We start from the raw sequence: 18,215 nt of genomic DNA, 5'->3' as shown, positions 1-18,215 counted from the left end.
ATTAATCAGTGAGCAAATTAATTTTTCACTCCTTTCTGTATAATGTTCTGCTGCAGATCTGCACTCCACCAATAGAGTATTATGGGAAAAGGAAATGCAATAAAACTAGAAATAATTTCCCCCACTATACATCAGATAGTTGAAATACTCACTCAACTCATATAACTCTTTTCATTTGTTCATGTCCAACACATATCAGACTCAATAATAGTTGCTTTTAGGTATTAGATTTAGTTTCATTAAGTTCAGTGAGCCATGAAAAAGAAAAATTATGAAAAGGCTCCCAGTTTCAATAAGAGTGTGTGAATTTGTTTATATCATTCTTCCAGAACTCCTGACTAACATTTAACTACAGACTGAAAAACAGCCTCTAGTCATATCCCCAGAATATCTGGGTATAAATCTTTCTCCTCTTCTATTAACTTAATGAGAGCAAGAACAGCTAATGTTTGGGTAGTATGGCCTAGTGGATCGAGCACCAGATTGGGACTCAAGAAACTGGTGTTCTAGCCCTGGCTCTGCCATTTGCCTGCTAGATGACCTTGAGCAAGTTACTTCATCATTCTCTGCCTCAGTTTTCCCATCTGTAAAATGGGATTATTGATACTGGCCTCCTTTGTAAAGTGCTTTGAGACCTACTGTTGAAAAGTAGGACTGTCAATTAATTGCAGTTAATGCATGCAATTAACTCAGAATAAATTATTGCATTTTTTTTTTAATGAGCATTAATCGCACGCCTCTGGATACAGGGCTCAGCAGTTGCCATGTGGGGAGAGAGGCACTGGCTGAGGCACCATCTCCTCCTGCTTGACAGGGCCAGCCTTAGAGGTGGGCAAGGGGGACTAATGCCCAGGGCTCCATGCTCAGGGGGGTATTGCTGCATGCCTCCAGGGCAGGCTCCAGCCTCTCTGCTCCACTGCTGCTTCCATCTCCTCCCTCCAGAGCCACCCTGGCCAAGTTGCTCCAGACTGGGAGCCTGCCTCCTGTCTGCTGCGCAGAGCAGGGGCAGGGGGACTGATGTCTTGGTGTCCCCCTCCCCCTGCCCATGTACCTGGTTCCTGCTTACCTGGGGTCAAGGAACGGGGGGAGACTGTCTGCTGCTGCTGCTGGCTCAGGAGTTGCTGGCTGAAAAAGCGTTCAGGCTTCTGAGTGCTCTGCTTAAAGAGACAGCACTCTCCCAACACACACACACACACTCACACCAAACCAAAGTCTGATATGGTGCCCCTGGTAAGCCAGGAGTGGCCAGAGGGCTGTGGGATGGCCATGGGCTCTGGCAAAAAACCAAAATATTTAAATAAAATGTATTCTATTATTGCTTAACAGTGTGATTAAAACTGCAATTAATCATAACTATTTTTTAATCTCATGATTGATCACGATTAATTTTGTTAAATGTTTGACAGCTCTAATGAAAAGTGCTATATAAGATCTAAGTATTATTATATTATTGCTTTGGAGAGACCTTTTGCTTATATTGTGCCAATATTTTTGTTGTTCACCACAAGAAAAAATATGTTAGCTTCCATGGTGAAAAGTTCCAGAGGGGTAGCCGTGTTAGTCTGTATACAGCAAAAATCCTAGACATTCACCGCCAAAGCATGGCTCCTGCCACTTGAGCTGCAGGTTGGTCTAACTCTGCTCTCATTGAAGTCAATAGTAATTATAGATTCAATGGGAGCAGAGTTAGGGCCAATATGGTGTTTTTGAAAATACTAGTCCTGTGATCCACTGGAGTTCCTAGCCTGGTACAGGCATAACTTTGTAAAGACCCCACAGCATTAAAAAGCCATGGCCAACAATTAAGGCACATCAAGAGATGTTACACATGCTGTTCCTGCTGTCTTGCCTCCTTTTACAATGGCCGTTCATGCATCATGTCCAGGGCTGCCAGTCTAGTGTTAAGCTCAGACAAACAATGGTATATCAGGTTCGATAGCTATGTCCTTGCAGAGTGGCAGCAGTTCCGGGATAGAAACAAGCATGTTGATGAACTTCAGAACTCCTAACTTATGCAGACTTGTTTGCAACCTGAGCGGAAGATTCTGGAGTGGGCTTCACAGGCTGATGACTGGAGCAGCCAGAGTGGCTGCCACAATACAGAAATGTGCCTTAGCCCAATCTTCACAGCATGAGTGCATGTCAACAATGCAGATGGGCCAACTTGAGGTGGAGGATAGGAAGGTGGACTGCAACACCTTGCTACCCTCAGTGATGGCTGAACAAGGCAGATATCAACTTATAGTGCATATGAAAGAGGGAGGAGTTACTGTAAGTATCCGTTTCAGACTTATTGCAATAAAGTTCTCTTCAGCTTCTCTCATCTGAGCATTTCTGTGCTTATATATTCCTCCTAACCCGCTTTTCCATATAGAGTTCAAAATTAGCTAAAGGAGATTTATGTAGATGCCCTGATTTTCTGTAAAACCTGTTTAAGATTTTGTTCTGGAAAAATCATAAAGAGAAAAAGTTGAAAGTATTCCTGACATTCTGCCATATTTCTTTACAATCTTCTTCTGAAAATTAGATATGTGACTCCTCTTCCCATTTACTATCTATCTCCAGTGTTTAACATTTGAGCTGAGTAGGAGTTTCCTATTGACATCAGTAAGAGCAGGATTGGCTTTACATTAATGGATTTATTTTTAGAAATTTGTAAATGATGGAGGCTGGGTGACTGTGCTTTTGACTGTGAAGTACTCCCACCTGAGCCTTTTCTGAACTGTCTTGGCCGTGTCACTGCAGGGCTATTCAAGGCGCTCTCTCTTCCCAGGGGCCAAGTGTGCTGCCGACCCAGAGGCAAGCTCAAATCTAAAACTGTTTTACATTGGATGGAAAAGGAAAAAAGGAAAGTTTTAGGACAGAGAATGTAGAAAGTAGATTCATTGTATGGGAAAGCAGGTGATTTTATAGCATGAATAGGAGGCCATCCACAATTATTGATTAATTATATTAATACATTACTGATTAAATAATTCCTTAGAATATGCGAAAGGAAATATTAGCCCACCTAATTTATGTGATATTTACTATAGCCATGTAAATAAGGATTCACACCATGATACAATTACAATTATATAATTATTATTTTTTTATTCCTAGATTAAAACATCAAACCAAAAGTAGCAACCCTCTTCTCTAACCCTCTAACCTCCCCCCACCCCCGAAAAAAAAAAACAAACCCCAGCAACATGTAGCTGTAGATTGCTATTTCTGACATTTTCCTACACAAATTAAGTTATCACAACTCCATCTACTTATACATCCTGACTTTCTTTGTATCTGTGCACACACATGCACTGCTGCCCATCAGAGGATAATAATAAAAGGCAGACTTACTTAGTTAATAGCATAATGTAACTTAGCTGCACTCATTATTTTCATGTACAGCTCCAAGTTGTGAAAAGCTCATGACCTTGGTATCAGAATGAAATTTATGCAGTCAAATTAACTTCAGCAGTTGAGCCAAGTGATCAAAATTTTAAATCTTTCCAAATATATTAAAGCTGGCAGGGAATTGCATTTCTCTTTATCAAAACAAAGTTATTTTGTATTGTGCTGCAAAAAGTAAAATTGAAGTATCATTTTCCAAAGGAAATTAGACCTATAATTTTAACTTAACAGGTTTTCAAATTCCTCTGTTGTTTTCCTTGTGATATTTGCATGAAACAAGAACTGTTTTAAATCATATCTGAGTTAACACTTGAACTGCATACAACTTCAGCCTATGGAAACGATTTCCTGATATAACCTCACTCCTGGCCAGCTAGAAAAGTTTTATTTCAGGAAGAAAAAGCCCAATGTGCCATAGACTCATCCAGCTGCATTATAAATGTATTCTTAAATAGCAACTCTGTCATTTTCTTGCAACTTTGCAAACCACAAGTATTTGTAATTTGCTCTGGGAGCTTATTTCTTGAGTCAGACTCTGCTATGTACTTTAAATTTAACCTTACAGGGTTTATTTTTTTACAGCTCCTTTTAAAATATCATATAAACATAACCAGATATTGGAATTTAAGATGTTGTTATATGATATGGAAGTAATGGACACTACTCTGGTTTGCAGATACCAAAAAGTCTTTATCTGTCATTACAAGCTCTTTGCCAGCCTAGGTAAAATGAGTTGATTGTTTGAGTCCAGCTCCCGTGTGGCGAGGTGTCCACAGAACGAAAATACCCATCAAAGGGCAATTTTGTTGGCAAGCTCATCAGAAAATCGAAGGATTTGGTGGGCCTCGAGACTGACCTTCCCTTTCACCCCCTAGAAGGTATGGCACATTGGTCCTCTTACATTATAGAAAGGCATAATGACAGAGGTGTGTTGGGAAGCTTGCAGTGCCTCTTTCTGCATCTGCTCTGTGGACAACAAAGAACTTAAAACTCCAACATTTTTATAAGGACTGCTATATTAGCTTTATGACTACCATGCTCACCTTCAAAAACAAATAAATTAGATTCCTAGGTCAGTAGAAACTGAGAGTATTCAGCACCTGGAGATTGGCACTCAGCACATCAAAGGATCTGGCCCAGAATCCATAAAGTGGCAATAATTAAATTAAAGCCCTAACTGTTTTAAATCATAAAGAGTTTGAGCTGTGAAGGTACAGCGTTCTGACCATCTGTGACAGGGTGTACTTACTCCGCACTGGACAGGAAAGAGTTAACCCTACACTCTGGGCAGAGGAAGTCCCGCCCCTCCACCTTTGCTGTGCATGCTCACTTTGGTGAGCTAGTATAAAAGGAAGCAGCTCAGCTAAGTTGGGGCTGGATGCAAAGGACAAAGGACATATGGCAGAGGCTCCAGCGAAGGAGCAATAAGAGCCCACAGTCGCCTCATGGAAGCTGGATTCACAGGCTGCTACACCTGCTGAAGGATCTGGAGATCCCAAGGATGCTCAGGATGAGACTTCAGGAATCAGGGTAGGAAGTGGTGCAGGGGGAGGGCTACCTATTGGCCCATGAAGAGTTAGCATCTTTCGGTCAGATTCCCACTGACTCAGTGACACACACTTGTCACTAACAGGGCCCTGGGTTGGGACCCAGTGGAGTAGGTTGGGACTGGGTCCCCCTACTCTGGCCATCACTCACTCCTAAGTGGCAGCCCATTCCACTCTGGCCATTGGGCCATGCTGCCCTAGGGCTGGGGTTTCCCTTTTGATCCTGGCCATTGCGCCATGCTGCCCTAAGGACTGGGGCCATTGTACTGTTTCTGGCCACTAGGCCAAAAAAACATGGGGTCTGAGCACCCCCAATTCACCCCAGGGAGTGACACCATTACTCACTCCACAACACCATCACTCACAATCAATTGGCATGCTGTTCACATGAGGCAGCACAATATTTCATTAATATTTCAATAAATACTTGCTTGATACAGAGCCCAAGATAGAACAGTAGTCATCAATGTCATTTACTGTATTTGGTTGAAGCAAATTAGTAACATGTTCTTTTCTAGACTCTATCTTCTAAAGCATTTCAGCCTTCACCAGCATACTAACACATCATTTACATGACTTGAAATTGTTGAACACATTTAGTGCTAGTTGGTCTGAAAAGTGGAGGTGATAGAACATAGTTTTCCTCAACTTTGCCAATTTAAGGAGACTATGTCATTGAAGATAATTTTTGGCTCATTTCATAAACCATTTTGCACTTCAGCTTATGAAGTTCACTCCATTTCCTATAATACCCCCAAGGTGAATCAGCAGATCTCCAGAAAATAGAAATGAATTCATGCTTGAAGAAAATAAACATGTTATAACACACACACACCCTCACTCATTTACACATGCTCCTATTCTCTAGAATTCATTGTTTACAGCTCAGTTCAACAAATAAACAACCTCTGCAGCATTCTGCGTTGTGAAAGCCTCTGAAATGTCATGGATGTGGATTCCACATGTTTGTGGTCAATAGAAGGAACTGGGAAAAGTTGGAGAAACTTTTTTTTTTGCCAAGATTTTAAAATTGCACCTTATAGAAAGCCTTTTAGAAACAGAGGCTTCACTTAAATGATTCTAACCAAGATCATGCAGTTCATTGCTTAATCTGAGAAGTCAAAAAATGATGGAGAAAATAATACTTTTTATTTACAAGCTAAAAGGCGAAGGAGAGCTGCTGCCTGTCTCAGGCTTGGCAGATGTAAAGTTTTTAAAACTGACTTTTCTTTTTTAAATATGAGAACAACAAATCCTACCTGAGCTGATATTTCTCACAACAAATTACACCTCTAGAGATAATTTTTATTGCATATTGTTTACTGGTGGAAAGTGTGTTAAATAAATTCAGAGGAGCATCACTTTGGATGCTTATTCAGAGTATTTAATCAGTTCCAGTACCTCTCTTCATCACATCTCAACCTTCTTCTTCCTTCCCTGATCCTACTTCCCTCTCTGACCCCTTGTTCCTTCTGTGTAACTACAAACATGTCTCTGATATACAATAGGCTCCACCATACCCAAATCAGCCTTTCCACTTCTAAATACATCTTTTGAGGTCCCTTTTTATATTCCCAGGAGACTTCCTGATACTTGTTAAGAATTAATATAAAGGAAGCCATTTCCAGTGCATGAGTTTTATTGGTTCCACAAAACCCAGGAAATTTAGCTGTTAACTATTTAGATAAATGATAAAGAATTCTGGTACCAATCCCCTAACCCCTCTATTTTAAACATTCCCCCCAAACTTCCTGACCTTCCCCAAGCATCACTGTGCCCCCTGCCTTTAATGGTACTCTATCATTGAGAAGTCTTGTATTTAACACTTTCTCTGGATGTCTGTCCTATTCAAATCTTATTCCTTTCAGCTTCTCTAGGTCATAGTTCACTGCACTCCAACAGGGGTTCTGCAGAAAGCCTACATGTCATATTTTAGACAGCAGTTGGCTCATCAGTGTTTTTCAGTCTTTCTTTGCTCCTGAAGTGATTTTAGGTCAAAGTAGTTGAAGTTTTGGATGAATGTTCAATTCATTTTATTTTATTCAAATGTTTTCAACTCATGCCTGCGATACTTACAATAATAGAAACACAATTTTTGTGACTTAAAAGCCATCACCTCAAAAATATGAATTCTTAAAACAGGATTTTAAAAATATTCAAAGACATACAAGAAACTAAATGTCCCAGGATGCATGAATGATATTATGTAGCAATATCTACTTTTTCCATCCCAGGAAAATTAAGTTAGAATTTAATTTTAACGTCTGGGAGGCTACCAAATGCTAATACCCATTCATTTAACTGAACTTCCTTTTATGTTGTAGGTACTTTCAGTGTTCACAATCTCTATTTCTAGGGTTCTTTTTTATCTAACAGGAAGCATTTTTTTTTCTCTTTTATACTGCAGCTCTAAGGTTTAAGTATCACAATGAATTTTCAATATTCCACATGCTATACAAATAGCAGAGGTTAAACTTTTAGCGTGGAAATACTGTAGATACAGTGTAGTAAGGTACAAAAGATATCAACAGGCATTATGTGGTGACTAAGAGTAATGATTGCAACAACAACAAAAGGCTTGATCCCTAAAAATGTACACAGCTCTAAAATCCAAAACTGGCCCAAAATAACTTCAGTGGGGTTAGTGGTTAAATTCATTAGCAGGCTAACTTACTGGTGCTTATTTTCTTCATCATATTTACTATTTAGGTAGAGTTAATGTAAAACATTGCTCATCTAAACAGTGGGGGATATTGGCTGATGAAGAAATTTGGAAAGACTAGTGATTACAATGGGGAATCAGTAATGTACAGCACAGAGAGAGAAAGAGAACTGATACAGTGTATACACAAATAGTAGCATCAACCCAATGTAGGCTTAATGTTGCTCATTTCAAATGACTCAGAGTCAATATTTTAGTTTTGCTATGTTAACATTATGAAGTAGAGTGGGAGAATGACAGAGGGGACAGTATTCTTCCAACATATGAAAGTTCCAAAATATAGCTAGCAGGGAGGAAACTCTCTCCCAGATTAAACATTTTCCTCACAACCAGCTCTGCTACTCCCTCAGATGCACTTACTGGGAGTATGCATCTTTATCTGCAGTACATTTCACCTACTGAAGTATGAGTATGCCTCATAACTTTATGGGCCTGAAGCACTGCTGCAGTGCTGCTTCCTTGCGTAAAAGTTACATGATTTAAGCACTCTCTACTTCTCATGTTCAGGCCCACATTATGGCAGCCATTCTCCACATTACTCTACTGAATGGAGAACACAGGAGAAGAAAGGAAACAAAAAGGAAGAATTAATAGGGACAAGTTGAAGTGTTGGTAAACAAGTACCTAATTTTCATGCCTTATACATTCCTGGGCTTGAGTACTTACTCTCCTTTACTAGTTCCTTAACCTCGATGTTTCTTTCAATTCTAGGAATGGGCTTCCCAAGAATTGGCAGCTGTAGCATAAATAGATCCAGAAAGTTAATCTCAGATAAAAAACAGAAAAGCTGTAGTTTGCTGTGTAATGTCTAAAACTGGAAGAGTAAAAGCCTTAGAGACAGAGAAGGATAAAGCTGTCATCTGCCACTCCAGACCAGCATCAGTAGTCATAAGAGCATCTGTGACAATTAATATTTGTATCAGATTTTGAAAGACAATTCACATACTAATGCTATGAATATCAGCCAAATGCAAGGCATCAGCTATTCTTAGTGTTTAAAGAAACTGGATTTGGTTGGAGTCCCATGGAGCCCACAAGTACTAGAGCCTGCTACAACAATGTATACCACAGATTGAACTTAAAGAAAGGCAGAAACTAGGAGATGGGTCTGCTCCATGGTGAAGTTCAAAAGGAGGTTTTTAAGGAACAAGATCTGTGAACTACCCACCAGCAAACACCGAGGATGATGGGGAACTCCCAGATACCAGGCAAAACTGAGGGAAATCATCCAGGCAGTTTGGGAGTATTGAGAATAATAGTAGGGGTTTAGGCTTCGGAAGCCTTAAAAGACCATTCTTTACATGGAATTTAGATTAGGCAGACACACACTTCTGGTTGCTAAATCATCTTTCCTTTCTGTATTGAGGTTGGGACAGGAATATAATTTGATATTTCTGTCTTGCAAATTTTATATTAAAAATGTTGAGGAGTGTTTTAGATAACAGGAGAGTTTAATGTGATCAGGTGGAAGAAAAAAAAATCTATTCCTTCTGTCTCTGTGAAAATAACAAGCTGGTCCCATCATGCCTTCATACTGTAAATACATCGGGGGAGTTTCTGAGCAATGGCAACCCCACATGATACATCATCTGTAACACCCAGACACCATTAAGAATGCTGCAGTCTGATTTACCTTTCAGTCTGATTTTTCTGGATTTTCTCTGTTCCGTCTAAGTCCCACCTTTTAACTACGTAGTTCTCCTTGTGAATTTCCTTTATTTTTAGAAAATTTAGTTAACAAAGATTCCAAATGGCACTTACACATTTTCCTGTAATGCACAAAAATTATATGAAAAGTAAATTTCCAACTCAATGAAATACATATCAATAGACAGTAATAGCATCTTCTAGAAGGACAATTTCATTTGTTAGGCAAGTTCAATTGTCTTTAAATTTGTACCTTACTTTTGGAACTGGAACAGAGTATTGTTTTGAACTCTGGTATTGAGATTAATCCAAAAATGGTTCTTTGACATAATACAGAACAGCAGCTCCATCATGTTAAACTCTAGTGCTTTGACTCTTGGCCAAGTGGTAGCAAATTTCAGGACTTTGCAGGTCAGCTTCCTCTTTAAGAGTCAGTAAAGCAGAGGCAAGTATTTTCTAGCATAAATTGTGTGTATAGTTGTGTATTTATTAGTTGTATACCAATCCTGTTTACCTCAAACTGAGGTGGTTAAAACTATGCAAAGCCAATTCCCTCCTTGGAGAAACCTCAGTGAAGGCAAAACATCTACTCTTTTAGGCCTCTGACTCTTTTGAACTCTCCTGCTTATCACAATCTTCACTTTCACTTCACTTTCCCTGTTTACCCCTACAAATCCCCTAATATAAAACTGCTCACCCATATGGTCTTAAAAGGTGTCCTGGGTATTAACCTTCCTTTTGTGCTGCTGTTCTGCTGCACAAGCAAACCTCACAAAGGTTTGACAGCCCATCCAGACAAATGAAAGTTTTTTAACCCACAAAAGCCCTTTAACAACTAGGTGCAGTTACTGCATATGATAGCTTTGTCTCTTCCTGTAGAGTTTCATCCTGAATGTATATACATTGATGATTCATAATATGCATGACATTAGCACTTTTTGCAATTGTAGTGTGAACCAGAACCACTGGTAATAAACACAATGCTAATTTAAAATATAATTGAAAAAAAATATTCATTGCACATGCATGATAGCTCATTATCAAATGTTAATGCCTTTGCAGAATCTATTTTTCATTTAGTTCTGCACAGTCAAGCAGATTTCTCTTTTACTTCAAATTCTGTTGAGTCCAGAGTGTTAAGCCAAGTTTTATACCCATTAAACAAGAAGACCGACTATCTCTTTAACTGCAGCATGACAAGCAGTTGTTTTATATAACAAAGTAAATAAGCTTTCCCTTTACCACAGAGAAGGATGGTGCCTAAGACTATTCTTGTCACTGGTAAAGTAAGCACAGCACACTGAGCAGTGTGTGAACAACAACAATTTGGCTGTGAAAGAGAGAAAGAATCAGTAATGTTCTTATATCAGGCTTTGGGACCATTTGAAAAGTTTGCCGTGTGGGTTATTTCAGGCAAACTTTTTAGTCTCTCAGAAAGCTCTTTGGTTATGCATGAAACTGAAAGCATTTAAAAAGGGGAAAACATAAAAAAGGGAAACATTAATTGGGCAGATCATCTAGTATTGTAGATCTATTTTTACAAAAACCCAAACACATCTATACATAGATTTTCATCTGAAGCTTTTAGACCACCATTCCTTTTTTCCTTATCTGCATAATTGACATCTTCATTCAATTTCAACCAGCTGTTATGTGAATTTGTAATCATTTTATTTCTTTCTAGGTAATGCTTAATCTTTTGAACTCAAGGAATAATTATTATTGCAAAGTAGTTTTCCTTTTCCAAAGAGAATGCTTCAGGGTCACCGTTGCTTCCAGTTTCTCTGGGAAGGAGGACAATAAAGTATTTGTTGGTGCTGGAATGTTGTCAGTTCCAAGGACATTGGCATTCTCTCTCTCTGCACTACGTTCAGCATATTGAAGTGAGTTATATGAACCACATCAAAAAGCTTTAAATTAGTACTTTACTGCTTTTTAGTGCCTACAAACTAATTTTAGATCCCTCTGGAGCTACAAAATTTGTCTATATTCTTCTATGCAGCTTCATAAAAGCATAAGATGGGCATCAAATCATTTTGGGATTTATTCTTTTCTCTTTTTATTTTTAAAATGGAAATTGTTATATTTTAGAACATTCATCTCAGCACTGTACACAGTATACATTACAAAGATTTCCAAGAGGGGATCTGATAAGTACCAACAAAGACAGATTTCTAAAAATCACATCTTCTGCTCTTGCTTAGTGGCTCAACAGTTGAATTATTCACAGTGGCAATGTCTTTAAAGTTAAGAGTATAATTTCTCTTGGAACAACACTTTTAAAAAAAAGTTTACCAATTGGAAATAACTATGTGCTTTAAAGAAACTTTTGCGACATCTTTTTGTTTTTTTAAAACTACCCTAACTTTAGAAAGGAAGAGCAAACTAAAAAGAAACCACAATAACGTTGAAAGACATAATGGAGTATGTGTCACCATTGCTTTTTCCAGAGTGTGGTGTATGCGCCGATGAGTTCTTTGATGGCTGCTAAGTCCAATGCGCAGGTGATGGTCCAGTCCACAGGGAGCGCACACCACACATTAGCAGTGTTCTGAACTGGAGCAGCAGATTCAATGGAGTACAATGGAAACTTTATCAATAACAAAGAAGGGTGGAATCTATCTCTGCATTCAGAACTGAATTTTGTGTCATTTTTACATCACTCTTACATCTCCCATATAGTAGGAGTTGCAGAGTCAATTTAGCCTTGGCCAATTTGGTCAGGACAGTCCTGAGATTTCCCCTGACTTGCACCCATCTCCCAACATCCCCTCTATGTGGGAGGGGCAGATAGGAATAACCAGGGCATAAACACCCCCCTTCTCTATCCTGACGTGCCCCTGGAATATTCCTTGCATCAGAGTTTCCTGCAGGTCTGGTACAGAACTGGCTTCATCAATGTGTCTTTTGGGGACTCCCCCTACACTGGGGAAAATCCTTGAGCCAAGGATTTATAGCCCTTTTCTGCTGGTGGAGCCAGTGGACCAAGGACTGCAGAGCAACCATGAACTGGACCCCAAGTAGCTAAGTAGCAAAAAAGGATGGATGCTTATAATCTGGAATGAATATATAAATAAATACATCCAAGAAAGGGAAGCACAGGAGAGGCTGATTTTAGTGCTTGTTCTCTTTCTTACAGGCTTTTTCCTTACAAAGGGGTTGCTCTTTGAGGTACATTGGTCAAATGAGAGGAAATTTTGGTGGTTTCATGGCTGAAGCCTCAAGTTTTCTTCATGCTATAACTATTACCAACAATATTTTCTCAAGATCAGAATGAAATATTATGTTTGCTGCCAGCTATCAACTTGATACAGGATACTGTAATAAAAGCAAAGTGTTTCATGGTAACAGAGGAATTTTACCCATCCTACAGCTCAGGGGTGTCTGTTTCTCTGTTGCCTCTGTTCCCTTATTCCCGTAACTTGTCAATTACACATGCAGTATTTAGCCTCCTAATTCCAAGAACCACTTGAGTGACCTCCTTCAAAGCTTTAATCAATGCTGCTTCGTAATTCAGTCAGCATATCTGAGTAAGTCAGTTGCACTAGGACTTTTTGGCACATTGGTTACCATGGAGATGTGATGAAGACCATGATAAGTTTGTAGTGCTGCTGCCAGCAGCAGTACATGCCACAGAAAATTAGGTTAATTAGGGCCTGATCCAGCATCTGCTAAAGCCAATGGAAAGACTCCCACTGACTTCAATGGGCACTGGAGAGGGCCTGTGATGAATAATTCCCTCAGTAAATCTGGCCTCTATATTTATTTGTGGCATGTCCAAAAAGAGATAAAAAAATTCCTCTAATTTACTCAAAATTGTGTGATTTTCTTTTCCAACCTGAAGATTTCTTGAATAAAGTTCTACAAGAATTTGATAATCAATATTCACATTATAATCAGTGTGGGTTAGATATGATGGGTGACATAAATCACATGATAGTTTCTATCTAGTTTTGATGAGCAAAACCCTTATAATCAAGAAGAAAGCTTGAAGGCTGCACTGGGGTTCTGAAGCTGTCAGAGGTAGCAGCTAAGTATAACTAGGAAATTTTATTTTAATACTTTTCCTTTCTGAGCCACAAAGGAATCATTCCTAGGAGATTTAAGTTACTGTAAAATGTATTGACTTGGTGCAGAAGTTATATTTAATTTTCTTTTATCAGCATGTGCATTCATAGTCCTAGTGGCAAAGAGTTTGGTCAGATCCTTATCTAGCTAATACAATTGTCTCTATGCTGGGGCTCTGTTGCAGCGTTCTGTAATTCCTGCCCCATTTTAATGTGTTGAGCAGTGTATCATCCCATATAAAATATATCAAGTGCATTGCTTTTACTGTACTGTAATTTTCCGTCCTCACTGTAGTCACTACCAGAAAGTAATGGCATGCTCAGTGCTAGCTGTAAAGGGTGTGGTCAAATCCTTATGTTGGTTATTTGGCTGCCCCTTTCACAAGGCTTAAAAAATTGACTTGGGCATCCTGTACTCGTAAACACTTAGATGCTACAGTAAAAAGTGTCATAACTAAAATACATTAAAATAAATAAAATTATTCTGATGGTGTTTCATGAAATACTATTTAATGCTGACATTACAAATTCCAGTTTTCAGAAACTGTTTAATCTGAAATACCTCTGTATCTCCATTTGATACAGGTTATAATATGTTCTCTTGATTTTACAAATCATCTACTGTACAAAAAAGTTTAGGTGTCCCCAATGCCATCACAAAATACATGCATATCTCTTCTGGTGCAATTTTTCAAGACTGTTAGGTTTGGATTTCATGACTCTGTGTGAGCAAAACTCACTTGCATGAATATTTGCAAAAAGGGCTTACTTGTGAACTGCCTTATTCACTCCTACAGAGGATAAAGAGGCATAAGATACTTCCTTACTTCTCTGCAACAGCTACCCATGTTGGCAGCCTTCCCCTCCTGTGCAGGTAGGTGGGGAGTGGAGGACTGGAACAAGAAGAAAGAAGGAACCAAAGAGTGACTCAGGTTATGCCTATGTTGGCAAAATTTATGTCAGCAAAATGTACGTCTCTCAGGAGGTGAATTATTCACCCCTCCTGAGTGACATAGTTACACTGATGTAAGTGCCGGTGTGAACAGCACTATGTCAGCGGGAGAACTTCTGCCGCTTGCAGGTGCTGGAGTAGTTAAGAAGACATTAGCTTAGAGCAGCTACATTAGAGCTCTTATAGCGGCATAGCTGCATCAGTGCAAACTCCCTAGTGTAGCCTTGTCCTCAGAGTCACTGGACTGCTTGTGGAGACAACATCTGTGTCTGGCCATCTCAGGATAACTCACGGTGATCACAAGACAGATGAAAATGTAACCAAAGCAAAACAAAAGAAATGACTTTCAGTTCAAGCAAATTCTCGTGAAAAATCATTTTTCAGTATTTGCCCAACACTATTGTGCATAGTGCAGTTTAGGAGTAGGAGTACAAATGTGGCCTTATGCCACCTTTACTATCTTCTGGTGGTAGGCCAGCTCTGGGCCAGTAATGCCCCCAGTGTAAGTTAGAGCCATCCGAAGACTGCTCTAACTTGTGCCAGTTGCCAACAGTTCTGAGGGTCAATATGGCAAACAGTCCTAGCCAGCAGAATGGAAAGGGGTTTGCAGAAGGGTTGCTCTCAGATCATCACTGGAGGTTGACATACACGACGTCATTGGGGCAAACCCATGAGATTGGCAACCATATCATTGGAGGTTGCCATACACTGCTGTGAGCCTCCTATGGTAAGCCATGCCAGGTGTAGGACATGAAATATATAATCCAGTACCAATATTTGGACTTACATTTAGTCTGGTAACAAATATGTACAAACCCTACTCATGAGACCTGTCACAAAGTGTTTTGAAAACTTCTTATTTACACAGCAGGTATGATCGGACCTGTGGTGGGTATTGTTTGCATCCATGCCTCTTTTAAGGGATATGAACTTCTCTCTATACAATGCGTCTGATGCCATGGCAGAAGAAATGACTGCAAGGGAGCACCGCGAATAGAATGCAAAAAAATAATAAAATGTCAAAATAAACAGACAAAAATTCCATTCTTTTCTGTGCTTCTACAGCTGTAAACTAAACCAAAACAGCTTTTTAAAAATAATTAATTTAAATTAAAAAATGTATTTTGAGGACTAGTGGATTCATGATAAAGGTTCAAATATTGCTCTCATTCGTCAACATCTACCACAGTCCAACATCTGTGGTTTACAATAGGTTTATTTAGTCAACTGGAATTCACTTTTATTTCTAGGCACAGATGGTTCTATTCTCTTCCCAGTCTGTTTACCTGACAATCAGAGTTGGTAAAAGGAAGTCTAATGATATGCTAATTGTAGCTGTGTCTAAAGAGAATATAGAATCACTTAGGGTCCAATTCTTCAAAGATTACATGCAAGACAGTCTTCATTTATTCCATCAGTCTCATTGCATTTCATATTGAAGTGAAATCATGTTACCTACATGAGTTAAGGGTTTGCAAGATTAGGCCTTTGATTATTATTCATTTGTGAGATGATGAAAATTGTTCTTCTTGCGCTTAATCCTGTGTCTCTTAGTCATCTGACTAGTCCCAGTGAAGTCAAAAAGACTCATGTGAATTAGGATGCAGAATCAGGTCCAATTGACTTATATTGTTCTTATATATTTAGAAACTGATAAAAATAATGAATATGAGAAAAATGTTGATAAAGCTCTGAAAATATATTTTATAAATAAATAAAGTATGTTTTAACTTATTTCCAGTATCTTGAAAAGAAAGTTCACAATGGAAAGAGAGACTATGGTATTATGTGTTGGGATTCTAGTTTGTTGCTGTTTGTTATAGTCCCTTTTTAAATCAGAGAACGTGTTTGTTTGTTTGCTTATTTATTTTGGGGAGTATGTTTTGTCTTGGTTTTTGGTTCTCCCTTTAAAAAAGGGATTCTTTGTCCATTTAAAATCTTTTTTGATTTCACTGAAGTTTTATCCTGTAGCGTTTGGCCCAATCCAGCGTTCTGCACTCACTGAATCTGAAAGATCATTAGAGAACCCCACCCTCAAATTAAATCTTATTAAACAATATTGTCTGCTATATGGCTACAGTTTACCTTTCAATAACATAGAGAATAGTTTAATGTTATTTCAAGGAAAAATAGAACAGGGACTTTGGAAATCTCAAAAGCATGCAAATAAAATAAAAAAAGAATAAAACAAGATATTTGCTTTATTGACAAGACTACATAATTTCTAAATTGCCTCAAGTCTTGGGCTTCCTGGGGTCCAATCCTGTGAGGTACTGAGCAATGTTAATGTCACTTGAGGGTGCTTAGAACACTACAGGATTGTCCCCTAAGCATGCAAATTGAGTGTTACTTTCGGACTGCTTCCATTAAAGTCAGTGACAAAACTCCCATTGACTTTAATGATGCAGGATTGAGCTCTTGTGATGATACTTGTACTTCTTAATTAGAGCTAATTCTGAGTGGCCAAGTTCAAATCTGGACACACATCTTCATTTTTCCAAACTCAGGGCCTGATTAGTCAATTACAAAGAAATGGTCAACCACGAAATATGGGTCTAGATTCAAATGTTGCCAAAGTTTAAGGGTGTTTTGAGTGGCTGGGTTTTGATCTCTATCTTCATTTTATTCATTATGACAGAAAAAGTTATACAGTACGATTGGGATCCATTTTACAGAAGTTCCCAAAAATTGTCCCACACAACAAAAAAATATAGTTTTGAAAGGAAGAGGTTCGTGTGAACACTTATGATCAAAAAAGGTCTTTATAGTATTGTGTAGCACCATCCTCAAAAGACCAGCATGGTGATTTTAGGAAAGTGACTTCAACTCTCTGTGCCTCTGTTTCTCATCTCACGTGTTTTGTCTATTTAGGCTGTAAGCTCTTACGGGCAGAGACTGTGTTTGTACAATGTCTAACAAAATGAGGCCCTGATCTGGTTTGGTTTCTCTAAACACAACTGTAACACAAAATATAAATTTAAAAAACTCTCAAACAGCCTGTTAAGTATAGAAATAATATTTTCAAAGGAACCACTATCTACAAAACCACCACAAGTAGCTCCTTTATTGACAGTCAATAGGGAGGCAAAGGACTGAATGTATATTGAAATAGAAATGAAATGTGTATTGAAATTCACCCTAGAGGTCTTTCTTCCAAGTAAGGTTTAAGGTATGTTGGCCACTACCACTGCCTGTGTCGAATATGTTCTGTGGATAATCAGAGGATTTCAGAGTTCCAGTGATCTCAAGCTAGTACCTTTCCTCAACCCCTTTCCATGGAGCAGATAATCTGAGCCATCAATTTTTATTATTAATTCAACTGCAATAGACTATCAAGATAATTTGAGGCAACGTAATACAATCACTAGGACACTTGACTGGCACTCAGGAAATCTGAATTTTTTTATGGGTGCTGTCACTGATTTGCTGTTTGAGCTTGGACAACGCAAATCAGTCTCTGTGCCTCAGTTTCCCCATCTGTAAAAGGGAAATGACTTTGTGAAGAACCTGCAGAGCTAAAAGTTATTTTATTATTCATAATAATATCCTACAAACAATCTAGGACCATATTAATACTAAACTGATAAGTACTACCAGTGCAAGGAAATACTAATGAAGAGCAAGCGAGAGTTACCCATCAAGGTTAATTTTTGTAGATGTTATCCATGATTTCTGTTCCAAACTAAAATCACATTAAAAACTAATGGTCTGTCAGTAGCCTTATATTTAAGAGCAGAGACGTAACATGGGATTATTGGTAACACATTATTTTACAGGGCATCAGTAACCATGTGTAAGAAATTATCATAGAATTACAGAATTATTACATGGTTATTTGTGCTTTGCCAAATAAAATGTTACTTGATCATCATTAGATTTATGGGGTG

Source organism: Emydura macquarii, unplaced genomic scaffold (assembly GCF_026122565.2).
Source record: "Emydura macquarii macquarii isolate MOO-44397 ecotype Brisbane River unplaced genomic scaffold, CSIRO-AGI_Emac_v2 contig_3044, whole genome shotgun sequence".
Lineage (NCBI taxonomy): Eukaryota > Metazoa > Chordata > Testudines > Chelidae > Emydura > Emydura macquarii.
The sequence above is the reverse complement of the archived record's forward strand: the minus strand, read 5'-3'. Positions refer to the sequence as shown.